Raw genomic sequence first — 12,750 nt, forward strand, 5'->3', positions numbered from 1 at the left:
TAAATTTACCCTGTCTATCTTTGCCCTTGGGGCTTTCTTTCCTTCTTACTCTGTGTGTGGCTGAGTGGCTGAGTGGCTGAGTGGCTGGCCCCTGAAGTCCCCCTCCTTCCTCTCTTGTTTCTTGCTCTTTCTTCTTTCCCCAGATTTCTCCTTCTATATATCCTTTCTGCCTGCCATCCCTGTGTAGCATGAATCTTAGAAGGTCTTATTAATAAAATAAAACCTGAGGCCAGTTATTGGGGTGAACGCTGGAAGATCAGAGAGACAGAACAAGCCACAGCTACCTCACCTCACCAGTTCCTCAGCTGATCCTGTTTCCTCAGACTGGAAGCCTCTGAGTCCTCATCCAAAATGAATCTCAGCCGAACTGCTGCTCCAAAGCCTGAAACCTTAATCAGCTAAAAGCTAGTTTCTGGTCTTCACGCCTTATATATCTTTCTGTTTTTGCTATCACTCCCTGGGATTAAAGGCTCACTTCTTGGGATTAAAGGCATGTGTCACCATGCCTGGCTGTTTCCAATGTGACCTTGAACTCACAGAGATCCAGAGGGATTTCTGCCTCTGGAATGCTAGGATTAAAGGTGTGAATGCCACCATTTTCTAGCCTTTGTATGTAGTGGCTGTTCTGTCTCTGACCCCAGATAAGTTTATTAGGGTACATGATATTTTGGGGAACACAATACCACCACAATCCCTGCCTATCTTTTCTCCTGCCTTGCCATTGGCCATTCAGATCTTTATTAGACCATGAGGTGTTCTAGACAGGAAAAGTAACACAGCTTCACAGAGTTAAACAAATGCAACATAAACAAAGGTAATGCACCTTAAAATAATATTCCCCAACATTCCCCCCTTTTTTCTAAACAAAAATGAAAGGTTTTAACTTTAACATAGTAAGACCGTATACATAAGAACAATTATCAAGTAAAGATTACATTCACAATGTACTGAATTCATTTGTGTTTGGTAAATTTAAAGAAAATACTCCATAATCTATCTTATCTTAGTAAATCCAAAATTTTATACCTAATTTACTTTCTATCATATCTAAGGAAAACTGCAACCATAACATCTCATCTTCAACTCCATCAAAGGCCCCAGAAGGATATAATATTGAGTAAACCAAAAAGTGCGTTGCAAACAACTTCCAAAACTCTAGCAATGGCAGAGACATCTGACTTCCTGGTCAGTCACCCAAAGTTCCTTCTGCAACCTTGGGACATCCATCTTCAGCCTACAGACCTAGAATATCAGGCAGACTTCTCAGTGAAGCAGGAAATTTGAAGGACTGTCCTGCCTTGTTTTGGCAAAGTTCAGCAGTCACTTTTTTCAGTGTCCTGCAGAATATCTGACAGACTCTTCTGTGAAGCAGGAATTTTGAAAGACTGTGCTTCCTTGTTTTGGCAGTGTTTTCCCCATGTATCTTGCATGTCCAGTCTACACAGCACATTATAAGCAATCAAAGGCAAGAACAGTTTCTTTGCCCAGTGGTTAACCTTTCTACAATGAAAGCAAACTCCATAAGGAGTTTCTTCAATGCCCATCATCGCTGAAGTAAATTGGTGCTGTCAGGAGCAGATGTGTCTCACTGTCATGAAAAATTTTAAGTTAATAAAATATTTAAAATGCCATGTTCTACAGGTCTTTGAAGTATTTAAAGACCCTCTATCTAAAAACCTATCTTTATATGATCTGGAAAGCATACCTAACATACCTACAATTTTGATTGTTATAAATTACTAACTACTGACCTATGTTTCCTGATTATCCTTTATAGTTTATAATAATAGCTTTCAAAAACTACAATATTACCTTACATTTTAAAATAAACTGCATAGGTACAACACTTTAAACAAGAATAGAAACACACACACACACACACACACACACACACACACACACACACATATATATATATATATATTATGTTGTAACAAAAATAACTAAATTTTTATCAATATACAAAAATCCTTTAAACAAGAATAGAAACATATGTACAATGTGTTGTAACAAAAGTTACCTTAAATTTGTATCAATATACAAAAGTCCTTTAAACAAGAGTAGAAATATATATATATATATATATATATATATATATGTATATATATATATAAAACAAAAATAACTTTAAATTTGTATCAATATATTTTCCTAAATGGAGAACAAACATCCATAACCCACCAAATAACCAAAAACCATCCATACCTCCTAATTCTTGGGAATGTGGGCATAGTTTTCTCTAAACTGCTTCCTGCTGTCTGTGGATGAAGTATCTTTAGGGTCCCAGAGAGAAAATTTGAGATAATGGCCAAGTCCTGGGAAGACCAGCAGTAACTTTTGTTGATAGATATCACCTATCAAGATTCAGGAGGTCTTCCCTGATCCATATTATTCTTCAAGGAATCCACAACCTCTTGTCTCCTGTAGGAACAAAACTCCAAAGCATTTTTGATTTCCATTTGAAAAATACATTTTTATTTCTTTTTGAGAGTTAAGACAGCCCTAATGTATCTAGGGGTTCAATTTTGCAGTCCTGTTCACAAGCCCATGTCTGCTAGCAGCTGTCTTTTGTTCATTACCATTCAAAAAATTCAAAATCAACAAAATAACACACAGATCCAGACTACCTATGTATTTCTCATCTTATGTGGCTTTTTTCTTTTTTCTTTTTTGGTTTATTGAGACAGGGTTTCTCTGTGTAGCTTTGGAACCTTTCCTGGAACTCGCTTTGGAGACCAGGCTGGCCTCGAACTCACAGAAATCTGCCTGCCTCTGCCTCCCAAGTGCTGGGATTAAAGGCGTGCGCCACCACTGCCTGGCATGACTTTTTTTTGTTCCATCTGGACCTCTTTTACTGCATATCGCTTGTCTTTTTTGACTACATGAGCAAACTTTAGACTGTTAACCTATACCTGGATCCTCCACATATGACTCTTTGGCTGGCTCTGCCCACTTCTGGGCTAGTGAAAGCAAAGTCTAAAGCTCAAGGCCCACTTGGAGGTGCTTGACTAAGAATTACATTTAACCTTTCTAGAGCTCTAAAATGCTGGTGCTTGCACTGTGGCAGGCGTTTTTACTTAGTTTTTTGTTTCTATTTGTTTCTAGTGGGGTGGGGGAAGCTGTTTAAGTGCTCTGCTGTATAGCCGGATTCCCTAAAGGAGCCGTATTTTTTTTTCTTTTCAGCTTTCTCAGGCCCTTGGGGATATTCAAGCCTCACATTGGGTGGCAAAATGTTGTTTGTTTTTGCTCTTTTGAGGAGCCTGCCACACAGCTCCCAAATAAGTCACGTGGAAGCTTATTCTTAATTATGAATTGTTGCTAGCCAGCTTTTCTTCACTTAAATTTACAAGGGCACTATCCCACAGCACATCTATCTTTGGCCTTGGGGCTTTTCCTTTTCTATTTCTGTACACTTTTTCTTTCCTTCTTACTCTGTGTCTGGCTGTGTGGCTGGGTGGCTGGGTGGCTGGCCCCTGAAGTCCTCCTCCCTCCTCTCTTGTTCTCTTGCTCTTTCTTCTTTCCCCAGATGTCTCCATTTATTCCTCTGCCTGCCAGACCTTTCTCCTGCCTCACCATTGGCTGTTCAGTTCTGTATTGGACCATATTAGACCATGAGGTGTTTTAGACAGGCACAGTAACACAGCTTCACAGAGTTAAACAAATGCAACATAAACAAGAGTAACACACCTTAAAATAAAATTCTACAACAGCTCTGGGCTTTTTATTTTGCAACCTATGGTTTCAGGGAGGAGTGTTATTCCCTCTGTAGTGTTCAGAGAATGACATTGAAAAGGGGAGAAAGGGCCGGGCGGTGGTGGCCCACGCCTTTAATCCCAGCACTCGGGAGGCAGAGCCAGGCGGATCGCTGTGAGTTCGAGGCCAGCCTGGGCTACCAAGTGAGCTCCAGGAAAGGCGCAAAACTATGCAGAGAAACCCTGTCTCAAAAAAAACCAAAAAAAAAAAAAAAAAAAAGAAAAGGGGAGAAAGGAATGTTAGTGTCAAGGTTCGGAAGAACCAGGGTGACACAGTTTCTCCTTGACATGACAGGACTGATGTACTTATGAATTCACAGCAACTATAGTTGCCCGCCCAAGATCAAGCCAGTCCTTCTCCCTGCCTCAGTGCAGGGAACCATGGAGTTGGCTTGGCCTAGCTTCCTTGAGAGGTATGCATCATAGGTTTTTCAGGTTGAGTCCATGGCTCCTGGGGCTCTCATGTCCCTTCCAGTTCCTGAGAGACCAGTGCACTCCCTCAAGCAGTGAAGCATTCAGGCCAGTTTGTGTTTCTCTGTATGTTCTCTTACTAGTCAAGGAAGCATGAAGTCTTGACAGGACAATTGGACTTAGGCATTAATCTGTGTACCCTGTATGACTTGCATACTTCCTTGTATCCTGGCTACTACAATGGTATTGATCCTCGCAATTGCCATTATATTTTGTGTCTGATAAAGGTATAAAAAGTCTGGTTGCTCTTAATAAAGTTGTCACAGTCTCAGTCTTGCTGTAGCCCCTCTAACCCAAGCCTAGTTTCATTTCTCATAGCCATATCTGGTGACCTTGGCCAGATAAATAAGTGCCGACATCTACACCTCGAAATTCTAACAAATCTTTCCTTCACTTCTCCCAGACATCTTCATCCAAGCACCAGTGAAGGATTTCCTTTCCTCCATAAATCTGACAGTTATACAAATAAAATCACTGATGCACTTTCACAGTCTTTTAGATGGACTCAATGAAGGAGAACTGTTACTGTGCCTAAGTGTCCTCATTATTCCGCTGGAAGAGGCCAGAATGTTTATCAACCCAATTCCATAATAGCGGTTTATAGTTACCACTTCAGAAGGAAATAATGAGAGTGGAAGATAGAAAGTGATTAGGCAGTTTATGGTAAAAAGACCCTAAAAGATAAGTAATCTATATTTTTTCCCTAGACTAAAAGCCAGAGATATTCTGGGCCTCTTGGCAGCCTTGTCCTTGGTAGAGATTGCAGAAATGTGTAGGGCCTCTGAGCTCTCATCTGATTTCTAAATGATTTGGCAGTATCTTAGTTATTGCTCTATTGCTGTGAAGAGACATCATGTGCAAGGCAAAGGAAAGCAGTTAATTGGGGCTGGCTTACAGTCTCTGAGGTTCAGTCCACTGTCATCAAGGTGGAGAGCGTGCTGGCAGACATGGAGCTGGAGTAGTACCTGAGAACCATACATCCTGATCCACAGGTAGGAGGCAGAGAGAGAAAGACAGGGAGAAGGAGAGACACAGAGAGACAGAAACACTGGGCCTACCCCCACCCCCAGAGGCAAGCTTCCTCCAACAAGGCTATACTGCTTGTTTAATTCCTGGTGGCCCATCAACTGGGAACTAAGCACGCAAATATATGAACCTATGAGGGCCACTGTCATTCAAACCACCACATACAGTCACCTTTTCAGAAGGGTAAATGTTAGAGTAACAATAAAGGCTTATTGAGGGAAGGAAATAATCTCTGGCTTGGGTAGAGACATAACATTGCAGTTTGTCTGGATCAATCACTTTGGCTAAATGACTCCTGGAGAGATTGGAGGAATAATTACTCTTTTAATGAGAACATGTGATTTTCCTTCCAAGTATCACCTCTAGCGTAGTAGCTTACCAGGCTACAGCTGTGCAGCTTTGCGTGCCTGCCACTTTTTAACATGATTCAGAACAATGTAATTATTCCTTTTTTCAATCGATTTCCCAAGCATGTTTGTCCTAACACTTGGGCTTTTCTAACATCTTGGAACTCCTTAATCTTTCCCTAAGGCTCCCCTCCCCATGTGACTGCTTGTTCCCCATGTGTCTGGCCTCCATGCCACCATAAATGGCACGACTTCTTCTTCATCTCTTCCCTGGGCAGTTGCTGAGATTTACAGGCTTTCTTGGTTTTGATTAGTAGTTAAGTGAATTTTTTTTTCTTTTCCCTTTTACATATGTTTTTAGTTGAAATCGAAATACATCACTTCCCCTACTTCCTCCCTCCAGCTCCTCTCAGCTACTGTCCCGCAAACCCTCATGTCTCTTCCCCACTCTCAAGCTGAGAGCCTTATCGATACACAAACAAAAATGGACTCAGCGGGCTGTATCTATATCTATATTTGTGCAAATATAACTAAAGAAGGGGGTTTTCTTTTAAAAACTAATGCAAATTGCTCTCCAGCTTCAAAAAAGAAAATCAAGTCAGTCAACATTCGAGCATGGAGGGGGAGGGGCTTGTGAGTCCCCATCCCTAACTGGAGAGCTCTTGACTGTTGATGGCTGGGAGAGGAGGAACAATACGTTATCTTTAGGGATGTGAATTCTGGTAGGTTGACCATGCTCCTGTGAATGCTTCCACACCCATGCATATATGGGCAAGAAAAAAAATCAGATTTGTTATTTCAAAAAAGGATATGGGAGGGGACAGTATGAATGTGATGGTTTTAGGGGAAGAATTGGGGAGTGATTATGATCAAAATACATTATAGTATACATGCATGAAATTCTCAAAAATAATAAAATTATATTTAAAAATATAACTATCCTTACTTTAAGATGGCATTCTCGTATACTTACAGTACTTCAGCAATATTATAAAAGTTTACTTCATATAAATCACATAAAACTATTGGAATAAAAGATGAGCACATGGAAATAAGTTTCATTTGTGTATACTAGCAATGTAAATGGAAATTATAATGGAAAACAACATACAATTTCAAAATTTATAAAATTTTTATGTGTGATTATGAATCTGAGAAAATACACAGTGTCTGTGATTTGGGCATTTCTTTTTTTATTAAGAAATTTTCTATTCATTTTACATACCAACCACAGATTTCCTCCTCTCTCTCCTTCAACTCCCCAGCTTTTCTCCCCATCCCAATCCCCATTCCCACCTCCTCCAAGTCAAGGCCTCCCATGGGGAGTCAGCAGAGCCTGATACACTCGGTTGAGGCCCCTCTGCCTACACCAAGGCTGTGTAAGTTGTCCCACCATAGACACTGGTCTCAAAAAAGCCTGTTCATGTCCTAGGGATGGATCCTGATCTCACTGTCAGGGGGCCCCTTAAGCATATCAAGCTACATAACTGTCTTGCCTATACAGAGGGCCTAATCCAAACCGGGTGCTAGGGAAGTTCCAAGAAATTCACAAGGATGACCCCAGCGTAGACTACTAGACATAGTGGAGAGGGTGCCTGAACTGGCTTACCCCAATAATCAGATCAGTGAATACTCTAACTGCCATCACAGAGCCTTCATCCAGTAACTGATGGAAGCAGATGCAGAGATCCACAGCCAAGCACCAGGCCTAGCTCCAGGAGTCCAGTCGAAGCAAGAGAAGAGGGATTCTATGAGCAAGGGGCATCAAGATCATGATAGGGAAACCTACAGAGACAACCAAACCAAACTAGTGGGAACTCATGAACTGTATTTCTAAACACAAAATGGAAGACATCACAGACCCAAATCAGAGACACACCATGATGTGTTCAAGGATGATTCAATGTAGGAAAGATGTCAATTGTATCAAAATAATTTTAATGCATTATCTATCAAAATGCTAGCAACTATTTTGTAGCTATAAACAATCTTAATTCTACATTTGTGTGGAAATATACAAAAAACACTAGATAACCAAAATATATTTGATTAAAAATAATAAAGTGTAAGAAGTCACTGTATATGACATAACTTAAGCATATACTACAAGAATCAAGACAATGGCATAGACATGGACATACACATCAATAAAACAACATGTGAAAATGTATCCATATATATCTGTCCAACTGAATTTTGAGAAAACTGTATAGCTATTTGCTAAAGAAAGGATACAAATTTCAACAAGTAAAACACTTAGATCTCCATTGTGTGTGAGAAAAGAAACTCTTTGATCCAAACCTCACAAAGCATACAGAATTTGAATCAAACTAGGCCAGAGATTTAAATGTAAAGGATAAAAGTATAATGTTCCCAATATGTGTACACACACACACACACACACACACACACACACACACACACACACACCTCCTCGTAGAAAAACTCTGGAATCTAGGCCTAGGCAAAATTGTTTGTCTTGACCTCAGAAATCACTTTGTAAAGAGAGAGTACACCAAACTGGAGTACATGGAAAGTATAATCTTTTTCTTTGTGAACTACTCAATAAAATAGATGAAAACACAAGCTACAGACTGGGATAATCATTGCATACAACCCATCCAACAAAAAGTCTGGTATCTAGAATATTAAAACTCTCAAACCTCAACAATAAACCATCAACTCAAGAATAAAATGAACAAAAGATGTTAGTAAAGCTTCAACCAAAGAGGACATAAAGATTTCAAACACCACAAAATATCCCACATGATTGGCCATCAGAGTAATGCAAATTAACATATTGGAAGAGAGAGAGATCATCACACCCATATAAGATTAGTGAAAATTAAAAAATAATAACAGCATAGCCTGGCAAACATAGAGAAACTAAATTATTCTTACATTAGTAATTGGAATTTAAAATGGTTTAACTACTTTGGAAATGTGGTTTGAAATTTTAAAATAAGAATTTACTAGGTCTGCTGGTATATTCCTATAATTTAAGCACCCAGCAAGCTGAGTTTTAGACAAGCCTGGACTACATAGAAATTCTAGCCCCCAAATCCAAAAGCAAGTACAAAAATAAACATGAACTTAGTATATAGACCAAAATACTCAATAACAAACATTTAGATCATAGACTTGAAAGAATAAGATCACATAGTTACTTGTCAGCTATTTTTCACAGTAGCTATTTATTGGGTGGATGGTTAAACAATCCATAGTAAGTCATGCTATGGAATATTTCCAAAAATGAAAAAGTGACAGAGTCTTTCTAGGAAATAAGGTAAATGAAAAACTAATTTTAATGAGTATTTTGAAAGGAGGAAGCTTTAGAAATGAAGATAGTTTAGTAGCCTCCAGTAGTCAGGAATGGGGAGTTGGGTGTGCTTCTAAAAGGGTGACATGTGAGTGATCATTTTGGTAATGGATTTGTTTAGTTTAGCATCCATTGTGGTTGATACAGGTACCTGAAAATCGGCTAAAACAGCATAGAACTTAACTGTATGAAGGCATGTCCAGGTAAAACTGGAAATGTCTAAACTAGATCAATATCTATTATTGGTAGCTATATTCTTGTTACTATATAATAATTTTGCAATATGTTATTTCTCAAATCATAACAAAATTGGGTGAAGTGCATTATTAGATTTCTATGTAATGTTTCTTATAGCTGCATGTGGATTTACAATTATTTCAAAATTAAAACAAACATTTTTAAAGATAAGAAAGACATAAATCCCATTCATCCTGAATCTATGGTGCATTCCCCTTGGGAAGAAACTTCTATTTTATTGTTACACTCCACGTGAGAAAGTTACATATCACCACAAGGCAAAATAAAAATATTGTTTAAAGCTGGTAACCTAGAGCAGGCTCCTGCCAGAAGGAACTCCTGGTCCTAAGCAAGGCGTGGTAGGATTTATAAAACCTCAAGCAATAGCTGGGCGGTGGTGGCGCACGCCTTTAATCCCAGCACTTGGGAGGCAGAGGCAGGCGGATCTCTGTGAGTTCGAGGCCAGCCTGGGCTACCAAGTGAGTTCCAGGAAAAGGCGCAAAGCTACATAGAGAAACCCTGTCTCGAAAAACCAAAAAAAAAAAAAAAAAAACTCAAGCAAGCCATAATTGCATCGTGGGAATTTAGATCCCCATCATCCATGTAAACGCTGGCTGGACATGACAGCCTGAATGTAGTTCCAGCCTTAAAAGGCAGAGACAGTGGAATCCCTGGAGCAACAAGCCCTGGCTTTCATTGATAGACTCAGCTTCCATGAATAAGTGGGGGCAGGGATCCTGCTGGACAATGATTTCCCACCTAGACCTCATGCCTCTACTTACACACACACACAAGTTCATATACATCCACACATATGTGAATCCATACATATTCTAAAACATTATACATGCATGGATACTCTTTACACTTATAAAAATGGTAAAACAACAAATGGGTAGTCTAACCATATTCACCATTGTTTCATAAGACTAGTTTTCTAAAAAGTAATCTTTTGACAATTTGCCATTGCTATATTTATTGCAGCAAGGTATAAAGAAAACCATAATAAGGTCACAATAAAATACACAGCACACGATATTGTCCTTGGCAAATAAAAAAAAGAGAGATGTCAGATGGCTATTTTCCAAAACTATTTTGAGAGGCTTGAGAGATGGCTCAGCAGGTAAGAGCACCAGTTGCTCTTCCACAGGACCAGGGTTGGATTCTCACCACCCGCTTTCTGACTTACAGGCATTTGTAGCTCCAATCCCAGAGGCTCTATCCCCCTCTTCTGGTCTCCTTGGGTGCTGCATGCATGTGGTACACAGATATACATGCAGGTAGAGCACCCGTGAACATATAATAAGATGCTTAATAAAATTAAACAAGTTATTTTGAGAGCCATGAGAATAAGAAAAATATTATCAAAACCCCCTGTGTTTTATTTTTCAAGGGTAGCATTGTTGCTCTTTTTAAATGTAATTTTTACTGGAATGCAGTAATTGTACTTAGCGATAGATTGCACAGAGGCATTTTCATATAAGTATATCATGTAATTTAATCACACTAATTCTTCCAAATTTCCACCTTTCCTCTTGACCCCTCTAACTTGTTTCCCTGAGACAGTCTTACTTGTACTTGTGCATATATGCTTTTACATATCTCAATAAAACCAAGGATCCATAAATGACAGAAACACAAGATATTTATCTTATTGAGTTTGACTTATTTAAGATGATTATATCCAGATGTATTATTTTTTTCTACAAATGGAATGATTTCATTCTTTTTTATAATTGAATAAATGTCCATTCCTAGGTCTGAACCTGAGGTACATTAAATTAATATCCTCCAAAAATAATTGTACATATAAGTTTCTTGTGAAATCATTCACAATAGTTTATTTATACAATAAGCCTAGGTGTCCTTAGTTGTTGAATGGAGGAAATCCTAAGTTTTCAAAATTTCCTCTGTTGTTCAGTTTGCCTCAAGTAATGGCCCACCTAAAATCACCATTAAACATAGTATCATCTCCCTGATTCTGACTGACCTCAGCAAAGTGGGTCTCTACTCTGACCTTTCTCTTTTCTTTTTTTTCTGTTTGTAATTCATCAGGGAAACTAGTGACATTAGATTTGTCTAATGTCTTTTCCTTTGAAGGAGGGAAAGAAGGCTAATGATAGTTTTTTTTTAAGAAATATTCACTCATTCATTTGTATGTGTGTTTGTGTGGGTAGGTCAGAGGCCAATGTGTGAGAGCAGGTTCTCATTATGTGACTCCTGGGGATGAAATTCAAATCATCAGGCTTGGACTCAAATACCTTTACCCACCAAGGCATCTTGCCAGCCCACCTTCTGGCTTTAAAAATATTTTAAAGGAACTCTTTTTTTCTAGACAATGTAAGCAGTTCAACTATCTTTCATCCAGCAAAAATATAATACCATTTCATGATGATTTATATTTATATATTTTCTTCATAATTCTTCTGATAGTTAATAGTGACAGGGTCATAGTTTGGTGCCTAGATTGAAGGTGACTATGTGGAAATAAAAAGAAAAAACTCTTCAAGAAGTAGGAAATGTGAAGAACCCAGACTTTCTTACTTAGTATTTTAGTAACATGTACCCAATGATAATTATTATAATTAGTATTATTTCAACACTGTCAAGTGGTTCTGTATTATCTGAATGCATCCTGTTCTCACAGCCTTATGCGATTTGAAGGTATTTGCATTTCCAATTTAAATATGTGTGATGCAAACTTCACTGCCAGTTGTTTAGGTAAAAGGAAAAACAATTTGTGAAAGAAATAACAGCAAAACAAACCAGGAAGCCGGGCGGTGGTGGCACATGCCTTTAGTCCCAGCACTCGGGAGGCAGAGCCACGCGGATCTCTGTGAGTTAAGAGGCCAGCCTGGTCTACAGAGCGAAATCCAACAGGCACCAAAACTACACAGAGAAACGCTGTCTCGAAAAACAAACAAACAAACAAACAAAAAACAAAACAAAACAAAACAGGAAAGTGGTATGGTCACATGGGAAATGTCAGGAAGAAAAATAAGCCATATTGGACAAGGTAGTTAGAAATGTCAATCAAGGATGGTGACCATATGGAGAGACTTTTCAGGAAAACACAAATGCATGTGAGTCCTGCTGGATAGTTAGTGATGGAAGAAGAAAAAGGAAGCATTGGGGCAAGAGAAAAATTCCAAATACCCACTCAATCAAGCACCGAAGTAGGCAATTGGGATGCATTAATGTGCGGTAGGCATAGATTACTACCCATCTGAATCTTTAGTTTTTTCTTTAATGAAAGTTGGGCAATAAAAGATCCAGTAGGATGTGAGTAAACAGTATTGTATTTGATTGGATGGTAGTGTGAAAAAAATATATACAGAATCAGTATTGTAGGATAAAAGTTGAACAACAAATGATTAGGCTTTGTCCACTGAGTCCGACAATAAGTACTCTGAAGTACTTATTGACCTGAACTGGTAGAATCTGTAGCTAGACAATTGTCATATCTCATTCATAGATTTCATTTATTGGTAACTAACCCTATCCCTAACCCTTACTCTAATCCCTAATCCCTAATCCACAATCCCTAATCCCTATCCCTAAAGCAGGTGAAGGGCACATAATCTAAACCTACTGGTAC

The sequence above is a fragment of the Peromyscus maniculatus genome, chromosome X, assembly GCF_049852395.1.
Source record: "Peromyscus maniculatus bairdii isolate BWxNUB_F1_BW_parent chromosome X, HU_Pman_BW_mat_3.1, whole genome shotgun sequence".
Classification (NCBI taxonomy): domain Eukaryota; kingdom Metazoa; phylum Chordata; class Mammalia; order Rodentia; family Cricetidae; genus Peromyscus; species Peromyscus maniculatus.